This window comes from Microplitis mediator, chromosome 3 (assembly GCF_029852145.1).
Source record: "Microplitis mediator isolate UGA2020A chromosome 3, iyMicMedi2.1, whole genome shotgun sequence".
Lineage (NCBI taxonomy): Eukaryota > Metazoa > Arthropoda > Insecta > Hymenoptera > Braconidae > Microplitis > Microplitis mediator.
Window position 1 is genome coordinate 25,858,552 of NC_079971.1, and position 6,512 is coordinate 25,865,063.

The following is a 6,512-nucleotide window of genomic DNA, read 5'->3' on the forward strand; positions in this document are numbered from 1 at the left end:
GCTTTAGAATTCAAGTAACGATTCGAGCATGTACCTGTTCAATGTTCAATAGTCAATGTTACCTTAGACTTTTATAAAATTCAACTTAAAATCCACATCTTTTTCTAATCTATTTTTATTCATCGGTCAATTATTACCCTGCTATTGATATTTTAGTTTTTGCTGCTAAGTATATCACCAATTTTATTTTAACTATTTAAAACTATTGTTTAAATTAATTTAAAGGTTTATCGAGTTTTAAAAGTTTTCGGGTCATGACAAAATTTTAAATGAGAAAGAAAAACACTAAAATCATATTATTAAATTTACCTTAAAAATTTTTATCTCATCAATACTTTCAGTATAACTTGTGACAACTTTTTTATAATATAATATAAACTTTACTATTTTATAAAAAATTTTTTTGTATGGTAAAAAATAAAGCATCGGTAGTTAATTATTTAACTTTCAGTGAAATATTTACTTTGCATCTTGTTTTTAAGTATAATTTTTTATTCACTTGATCGATCTTTACTTGAAGTAAAGTAACATCTTGTTTTTATTTTTTTAAGTAATCATTCAAACTCAAAGATATTCGACATTTCTTTAAAACTTTAATACAAATAAAATTTAAATATTTATAAATTTATTCAAATGGATTAAAAAAATGCATTAGCAGTTGATCAGGTTTTGTAGAGAAGAGAAAGTATAATTAGATAAAGATGTGGATGTCACAAAGTTGATTTCCTAAGACATCCGAACACTGGAGAAGCGAAAGCGAGTCTGGGCAAAGTCTTGGTATCTATTCCAGAGTTGCCACAAGTTTGTCTAAAACTGTCCAACTGTCCAGAAGTCCACTCTACGACTTAGTCATCTCGTCGGTTTCACCTCCATATCGAATAATATAATTTATAAAGTTTGACTTCTGGAAACAAACAAGACAACCCGAGAATCAGCTCATTAATAATTTAACTATATAACTTAATATTATATTTACTTTTATGTTTTATTTAAATTTATTATTATTATATATCTAGTTTTTTTTTTTCTCTTTTTTTTCTTATCATGACTAAACGATATGACCTATATGGAATGGTTAACCACAAAGTTCTCAGGTTGAATTTGAAGAAGAAAATATAAGGCATTTCAAGGTTTCACAGGCACTACCAGAGGCCCCATTAAGAAAATGAAATTTGCAATTCAAATTTGTGGAAGCGTTTTTCCGCATTTCGATCGTCGTTTACCTTCACATAAATGTTACTTTCTTTTCAATAATGATTACAAATAAAAAGAAAGAAAGAGAGAAAGAAAGAAAAAAAAAAGAATGAGTTATAAATTTTCAATAGCTGAATAAAAAAATAAAATCATTGATTTTAAATATTTATATCCGCTTAGTTAACTGGCTTTTAATTACCACACCGTGGTGGTGGTGGTGGTGGTGGTGGTGATAAAAATTTATTATTAATGCAGACTAGGCTCGGTCTTGGGTTATATTGTTATATAACTAGCAGGCGTTATCTTAATCTTTAAAACTGTAACGTTGTTATAAAGATCGCTCGGTTACAAGTTGCCGCTCTTGGGTTTTGCTCAGCAATCCTGCTAGTGCTGGTGGTACTCCCTTTTGGATTATCTGACCAAGATTATATCTCAAAGTTAAGGTTTTTCGCGTAAACCTTGACGGTGGGTTATCAAATTAAATAAATACCAAGCGAGTTTTAATTCAGGATGACTGTAGACTGTAAAAAAACAAAAGCTAAATAAATCTATGGTGTAGAGATGTATATAAAAAGACTTATTGTAGTATTGTAGTATAGATGAAGGGCAATTTGGTGTTTCAACGCGTTAGTAAGAGTCGTGTGTTGGATTGTCGTTTTGTTAAAATATATAGTTGTATAGTTGTATAGTTGTATGGTACTAGAGTATAAAAAAGTATATAGAGTAAAGCGTAAATTGTTAAGGCGGTACCATGGCTAGTTATAAATTAGAAAAGAGGCAATCTTGCTAGCTCGGCTGTTTTCTCACTTTCTTCAGGTCTTACCCTCTCGTTTTACGTCGTTCCACCCTCGCTCACTCGTTACTAACTGTAACAGTCTCAGAGAGTAGTCGGTGTGGATCGTCTCTATGTCGAATATGTCGAGGGGTTTTTAGAGGTCTGCCGTAAAGGGAAAGAAAAAAAAAAACGAAAAAAAATGAAAAAAAAAGTAACGTCTAACATACCGGGAAGATTACCGCCGAAATGTTGCTCGCTACCACCCTTCACAAAGCGATAACTCGCTTGAAAAGTCTACTTTATCTTATGTAATGGTATATGTCCTCTATTCCAACAAACTTGAGATCGAAACTGAGGCTGAAATTGAGACTGAGAGTAAAAAACTTATTAATTTTAAATTAATAGCGATTTAAGTTTTATTATATTGATTAGCTTGTAGATAATTAGAGGTTGATATTATTCATTTAAAATATATAAAATATTCATGAAGAAGGTGTCGCATTTCAATTTAGATGGTTGAGGAAACACGAGAGCTGAAAACGTCAAGCTACTGAGCGGTAAAAGGGAAACGGGAAAAGGGAAAAGGGAATATACCGGTACCTTTTTAATATCTATAATATTTCCAGTCAATATTCTCCATTTATCTGCGATCCATCACGTTGCTTCGACGTGAAACCGGATGCCCTGCCATTCTTCAAACCAGCAAGCTCTCGACGCTCTCAACGCTCTCATCGCTCTCGACGCACCCAGCACGACCCGTCAATCCATTCCTCTCATGCCGATGACTTTAAATTTCTGCTTTAACAAAAATAAAAAAATAAAGTCTCTTAAACTGTGTCATTTAATATATCACTTTACTGATATATATACAATATATACATAATGTGGTAATATTGTTTGATTTAACCTTTCGGTTCAATTTAATCACCTGATTTCTCAAACATTTCAAAACTTTTACTTCTATTAGTACTTACTCCATTATTTTTAAATCTATTTATTATTATTTTTATACTTTTAATATTTACGCTGAAATTCAAAGTTCATTATCTCCTACGAATTAACAGAGTTGTCAATATTCTTTATATATACAAACACATATAGTGCTGAGAATAATTAATAATAAAGTTAGTTAAAGCTCAGATATCATTTCTCAACTAAATCCCCTGCCTTGGTACGCAAAAAGACGCAAAATATCATGAAATTATTCACTACCACAATATTCTTATTGCATACATAAAAATAAGCGGTATTTAATTTCATAAATACACGGAATTAAATAAATTCTTTGGTCTGAGTAAACGTATCAAAGAATAAAGAAAAAAAAAAATAACAATTTGAAAGTAATTTCTGAATTTTAGTCACAAGTCAGAAATAGCCAATTCAATAGACATTTAGATGGTCACTATGGTCACTATGGTCACGCCTTAATCTCGTCAATTGCGAGTAGCTCCAATGGACTTCCAGATGGCTGATCAACTTGGTGGCTCATGTGATTTCAACTTGTTTGCAGTTGAAAAAAAAGAAGCTAAGATAAAAAAGAAAAAAAAAAGAAATGTAAGAAACGATTGAATCAAGTTGAGAAAGATCGACCCTTTCCTGATTTTGTCCAAAGCACTCTCTATATTTTACTCTTCAGTTTCTACTAAAGTCGATAAAAATAAATTAAGTCCAAAGTATATTTAATTAAAAGATCTAAAGCAAAAAAAGTTAAATATTTTTTTGTGTAGTTGATTGAAAAATTTATAGTAAAAATTTATTTATCGAATAAATTTAAATTGAAAATTTTTTTAAAAGTCATCCTCGGCCCATTTATTTACAGAATATTCGACGTCACTTTGGGCTTTGGATTTCAGCGAAACCCAAGCAGCCAACGGAAGTACGGCGATTGATAGTTCGTAATGAGATAAGTAAATGTTACAGTCGTTACTTTTTTATTTTATTTATGTTTAAAGAAAATAATTAATTTTAGTTTTGGTTAAAGTTAAAATAAAAGATATTTACATATATTATTTATAAATATAATATTTTGTTTTAATACTTAAACTGAATAAGATTTGGAAAGAGGAATGAAATGACGTACATTAAAGTACCGCCGAATTAGATGTTAGATAAGACCTTCGTTGCTAATGACTGGAAACTTCCGAAACTCCAATTACAGCAGGCGACGCTAAGACTCAGAGAGTCGCTCGTACTACTAGGATTTTCTAAAGGACCAGATGAGAAAAAGAGAAAAAGATAAAATGAAAAAAAAAAAATTAAAGAAAGAGAAAGAGAAAGAGAATGAACACGAAATGGTTAAGATAGTGAGGCTTTACGAGTGAGTGCTGAGATTGAAAAGTCTTGGTGGAAACTACTTAGATGTAATTACAAAAAAAGATAATTGTTTTTTTACTTTTAACCAGTAGATCAACACCCTAAAAAATTACTCTGCACACTCTTTACTCCCCACTACTTAAATTCCATAAATATACATATTTTTTGTTTTATTTCAAATTTCAAACTTCAAACTGATAAGTGATAATGATTAATGAGATATCGATTATAGATTATGATAAGAATGACACGATTTAAGGTGTAACGTTTTTTAGTTTTACAAAATTTGTAGATCATAAAAAAGAGTCGAGGATAGATAGATAGATAGATAGATAGATAGATAGACAGATAGGGAAGTAATCAGGGGCTGGTTTTTGCGGGTTAAAACTCCCTAAAACAGGTTCAATAAAGTCCCGATTGCTCGTGCATAAGTGTACGAGGGATCCCAAAATGCTTCTTTAGAGAAATCCGCTCTAATGAAAGCTGAAAAAAAAATAAAGAAACGAACCCGTCTGAATAATTAAGTTGTTAATTTGCTCAGCAGGTTTTAATATTGTTTAATAAATAATCAGGCAATTATGTTTGTTTGCTTGTTTGTTTGTATGTGTGTGTTGGGTTGGATAAAAAAAAAGGTAACTGACATAATAAAATAGTACAAGAATAAGGTATAATATTAAGTACCTGGGGTTGAATCTAAAAGCGTTAAATAAATGACACCTTTTGTACGTTGAGACTAAATTTTTTATATGCGCTTGGAAGTTTATTTTTTTTTATTATACATACCAGTACTTGGCTGAGTAAATTAAAAAAAAAAAACAAACTAATTAAGTAAATAAATTTTTATTTATTTAATTTAGTTGTTTTATTTGTTGTTACTGAGGACAGCTATAATTGCTTTGACCTTTACCATCAGCCAAGAAAAGATATGTTTATTGTGTATATATTTGCTTATTGTTAGTTTGTTTATTAAGTAGATTTACATAATAAAGGTGATAAAGTATGTAATATTTAAATTTGAAGAATAAAAAGAAAGAATAAATGGTGTGAGCTTTTCTTAACAGGAGTGGACAGGTGGATCCAAGTGCTTGGACTTGTGTATTCAAGTGTTGGACCAGACACTACTAGATAGTTTTATCTATATATGTATATATACATCACATGTGTGCGTTTGTGTGGGAGAGAAAAAGATAAAGAATAATAGAGTGAGGTACTTGAGTAGATGGCGTCAGCTGTTATGTATTGCTGCGACAGTAAACTCTGAGGATTTTCAGGACTCTGAGGATTCTAAGGAAACATTCAGCATAAGAAAAGAATTGCGTGAAATTTTTGGTATCCTGTTATATTTTTGAGTACTCACAAGTGTTGGGTGAATTTAACATTTAACTCTTACAGCTTCACAGTCACTCAACTAACCCGACTAACCCCACTAACACTTTACTGTACCTAGTATTAGTTATTTGCTTTTGTATAATTTAATAGCCTCAAGCGACGCCAGATGTCAATTTATTCTCACTTAAAGTATGGCTTGACAAACTATATTTATGTTTTACAATCAAATTTTAAAATAGTTTGAGATTTTTTTTTTTTTTTTTTTTTTTTTTTTATTCAATAAAATATAACGATTTTACCGTTTTTAATAATTGTTGCAGCAATTTGTAATAAAAAAAATATCCGATTGATTGATTTATTACTTTTTAATTGAAAAGCAAGAACGAGTATTGTTATTTTATTTTTCCTCTTGCGTATGATCATTGTTGAATTATTGGATTGAGTTTTAAAAAGTAAAAAAAATTTATAAAAAAAAAAATCATGTTTCAATTGATCTGGCACGTGTAACCGGAAAATTTAACTGGCATTCGAACGAGATGCGTGGACGCACTGTCGGATGTTCACTACTTGTATTTAACTAGATTTTAACGTACTGGGACAGTCGATCAATGTCGACGACTATTTTCGACACTCGGGATAGTAGTCTGTGGTCAATGTAAAATTCGAATTACTCGGTGAAATAAAATAGAAAGAAAAAAAACTGATAAATCCCCGTATGAGGATTCGTTAAAATCAATAAAATTATCACATTAAATAAATTATATTAGACTAAATAATAATAATTATTATTATTACTGTTGTTGTTGTTGTTAATAATTATTTCTGATAACGAGTGACAATAATGACGCAGTAATTCTTAATTATCGATTAAATTAATTTATATAAAATTAACGGATGAAAA

General features: G+C 30.1%; 1 long non-coding RNA gene across 4 annotated transcripts; it reads right to left on the minus strand.

Moving 5' to 3' along the window:
• Window positions 1-440: 440 nt before the first annotated feature.
• LOC130665583 (uncharacterized) lies at window positions 441-6,194 on the minus strand. Of its 4 annotated transcripts, none has more exons than XR_008989556.1 (4): window positions 5,640-6,194; window positions 2,570-2,764; window positions 2,197-2,326; window positions 441-1,715 (listed from the first exon to the last, which is right to left on the minus strand). It is a non-coding gene; the product is annotated as an uncharacterized LOC130665583 (long non-coding RNA). The 4 variants fall into 4 exon arrangements; XR_008989557.1 differs by having other exon boundaries at window positions 2,197-2,338; XR_008989559.1 differs by lacking the exon at window positions 5,640-6,194 and adding an exon at window positions 4,964-5,035.
• Window positions 6,195-6,512: the final 318 nt, after the last annotated feature.